The sequence below is a fragment of the Eucyclogobius newberryi genome, unplaced genomic scaffold (genome assembly GCF_026437365.1).
Source record: "Eucyclogobius newberryi isolate DKJ021-1_F unplaced genomic scaffold, fEucNew1.0.hap1 SCAF_21, whole genome shotgun sequence".
Classification (NCBI taxonomy): domain Eukaryota; kingdom Metazoa; phylum Chordata; class Actinopteri; order Gobiiformes; family Gobiidae; genus Eucyclogobius; species Eucyclogobius newberryi.
The window spans coordinates 17,141,688-17,154,158 of NW_027315846.1; positions in this window are offsets into that span (position 1 = coordinate 17,141,688).

Below are 12,471 nucleotides of genomic sequence, written 5' to 3' on the forward strand. Positions count from 1 at the left end.
GGAGGATTATGTGGTATGTTACAGTTTCCAAAGCCTAAACCACGTTGTTGGGAATAAATTTACTGATAGTTAAAATATAATTCAAATCAGGTGAATAGAAGAACATTGCATTTGGTTCCATAGGTAGTCTTGAATAACAGCAGAAGTAATAGAGAATAGTGAGTGAGGAGGCTAAAGAGGAGGAGTGAAATCAGCCTCTGGCCTGCAGTTTGGTATGACATTCATTATCTGAAGTGGGCCATTCAGGGAGAGGAGGAGGATGCCTGTCACAACAGATGTTGATTACACAAAACAGGGTAGTTTAGAAGGATGCACAAATAAAACATCCTACACACACACATACATACGTAGAGGGATATTGTTGGTGATTTGTCATCAGACTTAATTGATTGTAATCACCAGTCCATCTTGGCAAACCCCCACTATTCTTGAAGTGCAGGTTACCGCTCATTATCTGAGATGTCAAAGACCTACAACAATCTATCAACAAAAACAACGTAGCTCAGAGCTTTCTGGCCTCTCCAAATGTGCACCTGGAGTTCATCTGGGTCCAGCTCATTTTCAAACAGCATGCCACAAAGCAACTCAACTTTAACGCATTTGTTTTCTTATTCTTAGTTGAGTATATATTTCCGTCAAATACAGAGTTTATTATAACGCAATAAGGTCTCACTGAAGGTTGAGAGTTGGCTATTGCTATGCTCGTGCAGATCACAATTAGACCAAAAGGTGGCACTGGAGCTTTACAAATGTAGAGCGCAGTCGTCTAATGGTTTAGGTGTCGGGACTGTTTCCAGTCCAAGGTTTGAAAAGCACTTGTCTGGTCTAAATTGTTCTTATAAAGAGCTTGGAAATACTTGACATTTCTCCTTATGTGGTTATGGTATTTCTTTTTGAACAATTAAGTGCCATTAAAATCTAATACATCGTGTTTTCGCACCTTAATATGTTTGGGTGGTCAGTAGCACAATTATCCGACTGTGTAATGTGAATGGGTGCTAACAGTTGGGACATTTTTCTAAATGTATATTGGACATTCACAGAGTTTAGACTGAATGGAATCAAAGGAAATGTCCACTGTGTTTTTTTTCTCGCTATGAGACCACACACAGTCACTGACCGAGCGCTAAAAAGCAAGTTCTCTTTGACATAAACAGGACCCCCAAAAATATATATATATATAAATATATATTGTTATATATTGTGAAATCTAGAATTATCATATATTTGGAACATGTAATTTCAGACTTTCATCCACAAAACAAAACAGTTCATTAGCCTAAAATCTCAATTACATAAAATATGTAATTCTATCAAATAAATAATGTTCTGGTGCTTTTTTTAAATCAGTAAATTCTAGGCTATATTGGATTAAAAAGAAAAACATTGGTACATTCATGTATCTCTTAGTTTTACAGCGAACAAATAAGCAGTGAGGGGGAATATACTCATTTTTGTGAGTCTAGTGTTTGTAATGCGAACTGTAGTTTGGAGCACATCTATATAGAGGTTAATGAGGGAGCACTCTGAAGTAATTAGAACAAGTGCATTATAAGGCAGCAGTTTCACATAAGGCACTTGTGGCAACAAACCCCATACTTAATTAAAACTCTTTGCTGACAGCATTTAGTATCTTCTCAGGTAATCTGCTGTGAAATTAATAATAAGACAGAATGAAATCAGTAATATAGAAAAAGACAGCTATTGCCGTGTGCATAATAAGGGTCCCTATCTGCAAAAATGCGTGATCTTTCCACTGGAAAATGCATCTCCCCCTGCCGTAATCTGATTGCAATTTAACGTGTGGTCAGACGGTATGGTGACAAGCGTGGGTGCCGTTTAATTGAAATGTCTATGCCTTTAATTGGATTCTGTTAAGATGTGAAATTACCTCCTGAAATACAGTGGTGCACCTTCACAGCAAATACAGGAGCGGTTTCCAGTGGTGATCAGTTAAGGTGTTGAAATAATGCCTCCATTCAATGCAGCATCACCGCACTGAGAAAAAGAGAACAAATGGTGCATTTAAAGAAAGAAAGGAAAAAGACTGTGCCATAGAGCATGCATTTCAAAGACAGCCATACTTGTCAATGACTGGTTAGATAGACAAGATAATGCATTATTTAACTCTGGTTGTGTTTCATGTTTGGGATCCAAAGCAGAATAACAACCTTTTCATTATTGGCCATAAACTTCCAAATATAACAGATTATATGTTGCATGTATGTTATTTGTTCATTTTCAATTTAGAATCACACACACTAATATTTGTTAATGGTTAATAAGCACTTAAATTATTACATTTTATTATCATTACTATTCATCAATGGGTAATAAGCACAAAAAATGTAAATCATTATTATAATAGTGCCTATTTCAAGATATGCGTTCTGCACAAGTAAAATAATCATGGTTGGATTTTAGAGATAAATCTAAATAAAAGAACAAAAATATACAGTAAAAAATACAACACCAGTTTAAACAAGACCTGTGCCAATACACTGCTTGTATATCTCAATGACAATCCTGGACTCCTATCATTCCAAGGGTCATTGCAACTATATTACATTACAGTATATACTACATTAGTCTACTTTGTTCAAGCAATTTGCAATTTCACACAAAAATATGAAAATAATAGAAAACATATAATTTTAGTGCTTAATTACACATCATTGGTGCTGATTTCTAAGATGTATAATCTTACCAATGTCACTAATACATACAACCTAATGTTATGCAAGAAAAGTTGGTTTATGATAGCATAGCCAAGCTGCGGGCTCTCGCATCTGACTTTGACACGTTCAGGTAATACGTGGGTGTTAGCCAGTCAAGCTTTCTTCACCTTTTGGAGGGTTGCGCTCTTCCAACCCTCCCTATTTAGGATTTGTGATTTTTTTTCCCAATTCTAGGGCCTATGTCACCCCGCTGTGGCTGCGCAAAACATCCCTGCTCTCCCACTGCTGCTCCTCCACCTACATGGGCATGACCCCTTGTGATAAGCCTGGAGTTGGTTCCTTTTCACTGATTAGTTTGCTGGCAGATTGAATGCCCGTGTCTACAGACCTGGCGTCACCTGCGCTGGCTTTACCTGTGTGCGCTTGGATCAGCACGCGGGCTAGCATGATACTGAAACCATTATTTATACATGACAGTTTTTCTGTGCCTGGCAGCCTGAGAATGTATGGGGAGCAAAAGACTGGCTATTTGGAAATATTTGTATTTTTAGTGCTACTTTGAAAACCAAGAAAAGTGCCTTTTGCTATTTTCAAATGTTTCGCTCAGACAAGACAACATAAATCTATTCTATGAAAGAAAATTGAAGCTTTATTACCTAATAATGTATGTGTAACAACTGGCTATTTATTAAAAATGTTTGTATTTTCTATGGCTAGAAACAAATACAGTACAAAAAGGCTTCCATCTATCATTTATATTCGATGTGAGTAAAGGATATTGTAAATATGAGGTCATTACGAGTGGCAAAACCTCCCCACTTCAATAATGCTATGTGTTCCTGAATTATTTTTTGTTTACCGTGCTACTACTTGGAGCCCAACTTGGAGCCACGGGAGTGTGAAATAACAAGCACCAGAGGGATTTCATGCCTTTGTAAAGCAGAAAATATATGTTTTTTTTTTTTGTTTTTTTTTTGCAATAGCAGTCTATTTTTCGCTTTCCTTTTCTTTTTCTTTTTTTTTTAACACCGATAAACTTAACTTCCCACAGCTCTACCTATAGCACAATTAAAATTAGTACATATATATGTGAGTTCCCACGGGTAGAGCGTGATTAGCCTGGCTTACGTTACACGGCTGGTCTGGTTTATCACTGTTATCGATGGTACAAGGTGCATCATTAGAAAAGATAAACAGCCAGTTACTTTGGGGGGTGAATGGATACCCCGACAGGAAATCAATGGTCAGATTCCCACAAGCACCTGATTAGCCTGGACACTTACACACAGTTGGAACACAGAAGCACATCCCGTCGGACGTTGGATGTAATATATGAAGAACGACAACAGGCCTGAGAAACGGAGGAATTGATACTAATAATAATATGTTAGACTTTGGTATTTATTGTTTTAATATGTCAATCATACATTAGTATACAGATGAGGTATTCATACACAACATAAAAAAGTATATAGTATAAAATATCAGCTTAAATGAACAAATGATAAAGCACTGTAAAAAACTATATACTACTACTATTACTACTACTACTACTACTACTACTACTACTACTACTACTACTACTACTACTACTACTACTACTACTACTACTACTACTACTATAAATGTTTCCATGGTTGTAATCCAGTTTGTTTCCCACTAATGTATTAGTATGAGTACATTTTTAAAGGGCTGTGGCACTGTACTCAAGTAATTCATTTGAGGAAAGTATTTTGTGCCATTTCACCGCTGACATAGCTGTGTGCTTTTCTGCTGACTGCTGTCACACCGGGTCAGGCACATACTGGGAGGGAATTTCAAACTTGAGTGCCTTGCAGAAAGCCATTTTCAAAAATGGGTCTGACTTACCCGCGCTCTCCCAGCAAATTCTAAACATTGAATAAAAGCTGAGGGGGAAAAATCCAAACTGTCCAATTCAATTCTATAATCTGCTAGAGTGACACTTTTGAATTCCCACTATGGACAAGGTGGCAGTACAAACGCAGATAGATGAAGGGGAATAAAAGGGCCTTCTTATGAAAAACTTTCTGGAAATGTCATCCTTTCATGCTGTTGAGAAGACCTATTTCATATCTATTACAGCAGGCATTCTGTGTCCGATATTTCTGATTTCAGTCCTCCCTACACTGCAAATCCGCTGCCAATCTTCCGCCCTTAAGAATCATTGCCTGCCCAGTGCATTATTCCCCTCCACCTCCTCTCTCCCCTTCACGCTTTTGATGTGACAGAACAAACCACGACCTATTAGGATTAAGGCTTTGAAAAGATCTTTGAAGCCCGCTCAAGGTTCCTTTAAACCGTGCAATGACAATATGAGCTGTGTGGCAGGCGGGCGCTCGCTTGAATGGAGTTATTGCTAGTTCTCGGCAGCGCGGCCTGGTGTCTCCCCACACGCACGGACACACAAGTGGACCCACCCTTTGCCAAAGCCCTGTGGTTGTCCTTTACAGTAACACTTTATGAGCTAACAAATATTGATTTGTTTTGTTTGGTTTATTTCACCATTATATCTATATTTTTGTGACTGCAATTCGCTTCCAAACTTGAGGTTTAGAGTCTGCCCTGTCAAAAGCTTTATCAAAGAGAGGATACGCTGTGTGAAGGACAAGCATACACATTGAGAGTTAGAGAGACGGCCTCTAATAACATTAAAGAAATCATCACCTACATACTTGTTAGAGCTGGGTTTCGATTCAAATTTCAAGAATCGATTCAATTCCGATTTTTACGTTTCAAAATCGTTTTTTTCCGATTTCTCAGATTCCATCCGATTCGCTCCGATTTCGATCTGATTTCCGATTCGATCCGAGGGTTAATGTTATTAAAAATGAAAAATGTATTTGAACCGTTTCCTTCACTTCATGACTGTGTAGAGAGGCAACATATTAAAACTAGTATTATATCAATATTAAACAGCAAATCTTACAAGTATTGGTAGTTACTGATGGCTGGAAGACTGATGAAAAGGTTAAGGGTCAATCTACCTTCAAGAAAGATAATCCAGGAGTCCTGAATTATCTTTCTTGAAGGTAGGTAGATTGAAGTTCACTGAGGGAAATGTAGAAAATAATTTTAATTTTAATTAAAAAAAAAAAAAAAAAAAAAAAAAAAAAATCGATCTTTGGACGTACGAATCGATAATCGGTCATTAATATGCAAATCGATTAAAATCAGAAAATCGATTATTTCAACCCAGCTCTAATACTTGTGCGTTGCTAAGTATCTTGGTAAGGGCATGACAATGAGAGTTTGGGCTGGAGCGGTTTATTATCTGGAAAATTAAAGGAGTTCAAGTTGCCACACTTTTCAGCTTAGAGATTTTTGAAAAGCAAAAGAATTTTCATTTCATCTTTATGTGATGCCTCAGCACATTGACATCGTATCTGATGATTGTGGAATGCTGGAATGCCTCGGCCTATGCAAAGGAGAGCAAATTAAGTACAAAAAATGACACGCTGAATGCAAGCTATACACTTTACTTCAGTCATACAGACACGGCAGAGTGCAGAATGCTATTGCTATGCATCTCCCACAATGAAAAAGGAATTTAGCTGCTTTTTTATCTCATCACTCCTCTGAATATTCCTTATCAGAGCTGCTTCCCCCCTGAGGTAGCTAAAGACAGATGTGATATCAAATATTCAAACTGGGTGTTTCCAACTAAGATTTATCATAACAAATTTCAGAGGTGATCCCATTTAGATATTCGGTTTTGTGCACCGTGTGGGTTAAACATGGCCTGGTGCGAGATGTCAGCCACAGACAGTCAGTGGAGATAGTGGGTGTGAAGAAATGAAGCCATGGGCCATGCAGGGTAACGACCGCTCACTACACGGACCACACTTTGATTGATCTGCCAGTGCATCTTATCTGTGTGACTCTACATTAAATGCCATGCACATACTCTACCTCCTGCTCCCCCTGGCAGGCTGAAGGCCCCTCTATATGCCTGAGTGGAGGAGCACTAATCTCCCCACGAAGTAGTAGAAGCCCATCATCGCCACTGACAAAAGCCTCACTGCAGAAAGAGCATCTCGGAAATTAACCAGCTTAAATCACTCCTAAGGTATAGTATATAGCTAATATGTTATCAGATGTGCTCTCGATTCAGAGACTTCTGACACTACTTTTTGTTTCGACATGTTTAGGACTATAGGCTTAACCCCATTCTCACCTGTTCTTCTGTTCAGGCGCTGTTATCATAATCCAAACAATTGGCAATTGGCTGAATGTATGTATTCCTCTTGTGGGAAATGGCCAGAACTTAGAACCTCTTGGGTCTTATTTAATGCTGTGCCCAAATGAGCTGGGACAAAATAGCTCGGAATAAAAGGGAAAAGCCTGGGCAGACAGACGGATGAGCTGCAGCCTCCAGGGCTTTGACTCCAGCCAAACAAACATTTGTTTTTCAATGTGTTTTCTAGTCGGGTGGATTAAGGCGGCTGTAGACCAAAGCCCTTACACCCTGCCCATGTGAGGCCTTGTCAAGCGCTACATTGAGAAGAGGCTGCGCACCTGTTCGGCTGGCCCAGAGGAGCAGCACCGGGATGACAGTGAGCAGGGCATTGGGTATCTGAGTCAAAACAAAGCTCTCAGCCAAGGCTCATTCATCTTTGATGTTCATTGATGAGGAAACTGCTGAGCCTCAACAGGACATTGTTTCGTCTAAGTGGAGCCCATTGATAGCAGAAAGCCACATTTGTTTTTACTCTCTGACGGGAGGAGCTCATTTTAAAAGGCTTAATGGTGCATTTAACCGGCCCAGAACACGGTGCACTGGAGCCGCACTTGCACTATTGGCTCGAGCTTGTCTTCCTGTTAGCAAGAGGACCTATAAACAATCATAAAATGCTAATTATACATGAAAAGGAAAAGCGGTGGGCAGGAGTGTTGTACTAAACCTTGGCTTCTTCTCAATGGTTTCTTTGACAAATCAAGATCCAGCAATAGAGGCATTTAATTGCCTCCGTTTCTGCTTCTTGGACCAGTATTTTGCTCTCTCTACTCTCTTTGTTATGAAGTCCTGGATAGCCTTCATAGAGAGCATTTCTCATGCTATTGTTCAGCTAATCATGTCCTCTCAAATAATTTCACGATATGACAAGATAAGATGGGAAACATTAAGGCAATATCTCCTCATCTCAAATTATGAAAATTCATGGCCAAGGGAAGGCACCAGGACGGAAAACACAAATCAATTTTGCGGCGCTTTCCATTTTGGTATATTGCCTTGAAAACAGAGCAGTCATTTTCCATGTTATCTACCTCAAATCCTATTAGAATCAGGTTAATTTAGTGGCAGCAATTTCAAACCGTTTTCATATCACTGTATCAGCTGATGACTTTGAGTGCTTTGTGTTTGGGGTTCTTCACAAATTAAATGTAGATACCAGATAGCATTTTATATGATCTGAGATATCATTTGTACGACATAGAATACAATTATCATTTTAATTAACCAATTTGTTTTAATTGACTGTCCTAATTTAATTTACCTAGCTACATTTTAGGTGAGCACCAAGGCAATATTTCTGCACATTCTTGCTCTTCTTGTGCCTCTTTCTCTGCATCTTAATTTACACTCCACTTCTATATGCTAGACATATGGAAAGGAACATGCTCTTTGTGCTCGCATCTTATAATGAAACTCTTTCCCTGCTTATACAAAGGCTTCTCTTAATTTACTATAGATTCATCATTTATTAATATGTGTCTTTCTCAAGAGCTGCCTCACATTGTAGCAAATCAAGAACCTGTGCCTTGCCTCAGCACAGGCTCATCAAGGATGCACTTCCACATATCCTCTTAAATAGACTAATGTTTATATCTTCAAAAGAACTGGAAACAGAATCTTGCAGTTCCTCTTCCTTCCCCTTTGTGATTGTTTGCAAACTTGATGTGCTTGAATTCCTAAAAGATAGACTCATATAGAAGGCCCGACTTTGTTTACATGGGTTTGGTTGGCTGCCTTCTTAAGCGAAATAGATATGCAAGAGCAATCAAATATTTCTATGGCGTGCATAAATGACAGACGATAGAGGAGGAAGTTTGAGTTTCCGATTCTCATTTGTGCTTGAATTGCCTCACTGTGTATAGCCTGTTTCATTTTTATTTTTATTTTTTGCGGGCAAAGAAAATAGATGCCTTTGTCAGTCAGTATGCATAAACCATCGAGTCTGTTTGTTGTACGCTGTCAACGGAAATGATAACCGTTCCTATTTGTCTTATGAGAAAGACATTGTTACAAAGTCGGAATTGTGGTTTTCATAAAAGGGATCGTTTGCCCATTCAAGAAGTTATTTCCAACAGACATTATTTGACATATCTAAACTTCAGCTGCGGAAGCCCCTGTCACAATGCGATACGTTAAGAGGAAAACAGAACAGGAACTTGACATTTTTTGTACGAATCGTTTCACTAGCACACTGGCTGACACATGTACTTATAGTGTATAGAATACCGATGCAGAATGCTATGAAGGAAAACTTGATCTGAGTGGCGGTAATTATGAGCTGCTCAGCCAACACTAACAGCACACTGCTGGGATTGCTATTTGCCTCTTTATCTGAAATGACAGACTTGTCATACGTGCAGCCGGCGCCCATCTACCTTGCAGCCTTGTATCATTCGACACTTGACACAAACATATATTTCTATCGAAGAGAATAGCATCCTGGCTTCGGCGACGAGGAGGTGTGTCCGCTTCCATCTTCACAAGAGGACAGACGGAGAATCGCGGGGAGAGAGACAGTAGTTCTCTCTTCTCTAACTGGTAGTGTTTGACTTCCCTCCGCCAGGAGTGGGTAATTCTGGAGCCCTGTGTGAGGTTGTTAGATCACTGAGGCCCAAGACAGCACCATTCTTTGCAGACCCTTGACAGCAAATATGTGGTAATGATATTGTCTCCTGCTGGGTAATAACACACAATTCAGCCTGCCACATACTGCAGTCGCCGGGGAAAAATGGAGGGGAAGAGAGAAAAAGAATTACACTGAAGTACTGAGGGAAAATGACGGGAGAAATGTCTTCAACCTGAAGTACTATATTGAAAAAATTCACTCCTGCAGGACACTACAGTTGGAACAATTCCGGTGAGAGGTGATGTGGCACCCAATCAAATGTCTGAGGCTATCTGTTGAAAAAACAAAGCAATTTCCACATGCAAATGCACTCTTTTCTTTTATATTACGGTATATAGTGGCTTGCCACATATTGCTCCTATGGTCTATAATGCATTCTTTGTCTGTTTAACTGTGGCTTTAAATGGCTAACCTCTTCTTTGTATCCATGCGTAGTTAGTATTTAGTAAAACTCTTTTCCCTCCACAGAGACCTTCCATTGTTAACAAGACCACACCAGCAGCCTCAACCTTGACCTGTGTGTTGTTCCACTTGTTATTTGGCTTGTAACTGTCAACACCATACATCACGGGCCAATCAGGGTGTGGGACAGGGGCCAGTAGCCCCGCTGTACTGTGAAATTGTGGCATGTGATCCTTAATGTGCTTGAAGTAGACAAGCCCCTGACACAATGCACCAGGAATCAGAGGGGGGCCAGTCTATTAGCCTCCTACTGCTGTTCAGGGGATAAGTTGGAATAATATCGCTTACCACAGATCAGGAGTGTGACAAAATATTGACATTTAGTTATATTGTGAGATATGTGGTGATGTTGAATTGTCAGAAATGTATGTATCAAATATTATGGATATATATTTCTTTATATTTCCCCCCATAAACTAAATTGTAGCATTTTGCTTGTAACACAGGTAAAGTACTGTGCTTATTATGCTTAGGGTGTCCAGTCAAGTCAATCATTCTGGGAAGAATCAAGATCAGTTTGTACTCCAAACCCACAAATAAAAATTACCCTAAAATAAAATATGGATTCCGCCTGGATATTTTTGTTTAAGTTTCTTAAACAATTTTTTTGTGAATTTAACCTTAGGCTTTTTAAAGAGAATAGTCAAAACCCAACAACTAATTTTAGTGTCAATCAGCCGATTCATCCAGACTCAAGCTATACTCATTTATATATTTAACAAAGCTTCACAAAGGGTTCAGAAACAGCATCAGTTTTAAATGGGGGTCATTTTTTCAGGCGTTTTCGGAAAAAATAGGCCCCAAGCAAAAGGGGTTCCTAACATTTCCTAATACTATACATGTAAAAATGTCTTTGTAGCTTATCATGTACATTATATATATATCGATTAGAGCACTAATGCATCAGGATATGGGTATTGTGAGCCATGCATAGCACATTGTATCAAATTGTGAGGTATGTTGTGATTATGAGCCTTGCCACAGGGGTCACCCCATTCTTTTACATGAATCAGATTTACTATCATACTGACTGAAACAGTTTATTCTTTCTATGTAATGTTTTTCTCTGCAATGTGCGACTTCTAATGATGGGCACTTATCAGAGCCTGGCTGTCAAAATGATGTTCCGTAACGCTTGTGTCCATGATCTTAGATACGGAGCTCTCCTGTCTGTAGAGCACAGGAAAGACAAACAGTAGCATCTCCTCATTCATTCATTCGACTACCAGAGAAACATTATGCAGCGGGTTAAAATAAGTGAGAGCTCCATGTAAAAAGGTAGCCTTGATATTGCACGGCTGGGTGAAAAAGGAAGGCACATTGAGACGCAAGAATACATCTTTTCTATCGGCCTCTCCGCTCATCAGTTGAACCAGGTATTCAAATGGGTTCAATCTCGCCGGCTCAGATTTGCATAACACAGAAAGATGAACTCAAGTGATTGAATTGGGCTAGGTGGAGTGAAAAAAGGAAGAAAATTTCTTTCCGAGTGAATTAAGAAACGGTGGGAACTGCAAAGGGTACATTATTTATTTTTCACACTGAAATAATTACAGAATTAACCTTTCGTTCCACAGTGACGGCCCTTCAAACCTCCTTTATGAGTGAATCTGATGCGTAGAGCTCTTGGGATAAAACTTGACCCTTTTAAGAATCATACGCCAATAGCTATTATCACTAGCACAATGTCTGTCTGCTCCATGATTAGTCCACACTGGCCATCTGATTTCATCACAGAGGTTACTGTTTGACCACCAAAGTCTCTATTCTACACAAGAAAGAAAGCATTTTTTGGCTAATGTACTGCTGCAATATCTAGAGGGACCAGTCTCATTTTGAAAGTTTATGAACTAAAAGGTGATGATGTCAATGCTGAGAGTAAGTTAGAGAGCCATTTTTTGCAATGGTGGGAACTGATCCATCCATAATGCAACAAAGCACTATTACACCACATGACCACTTTGTTTCTCCACTGACCCCATGCGGTCGGAGTTAGAATAGCCAGTTCCATATCATGGTAAGGAGGCAGAGGTGTGGAGAGTAAAGTAGGGCTGAGATGGTACTAGGACTATAAAATTCTTCCAAGCCAGTTGCGCTCTTAATCTGACATCAGCAGATGTACTTGTGTCCAGTACAAGACTTGTGGGTGTGTGTATGTGCACATGTGCGTGTGCATGCGTGTAAGGAGGTGTGTGTGTGTGGGGTTGTGGTTTGTGTGTAATTTACTAAGTGTACCTCTGTGTACATGTCACACAGTTAGGTAAGCCTCTCTAATTGTTGTGAGGTGCATTAGCACTCCGCTCTCTCTCACCCTCTATCTCCCCGTCTTTGTTTTTCCTCTCAGTGCCAGTCTGTGGGCCAGAAGACAATCAGACCAGAAGGGTCATTTTCTGCAAGAGCTCACCTCCCTCTCCCAGCCTGCCCGCTGACAAGCTCACGCTCGGCAGGAG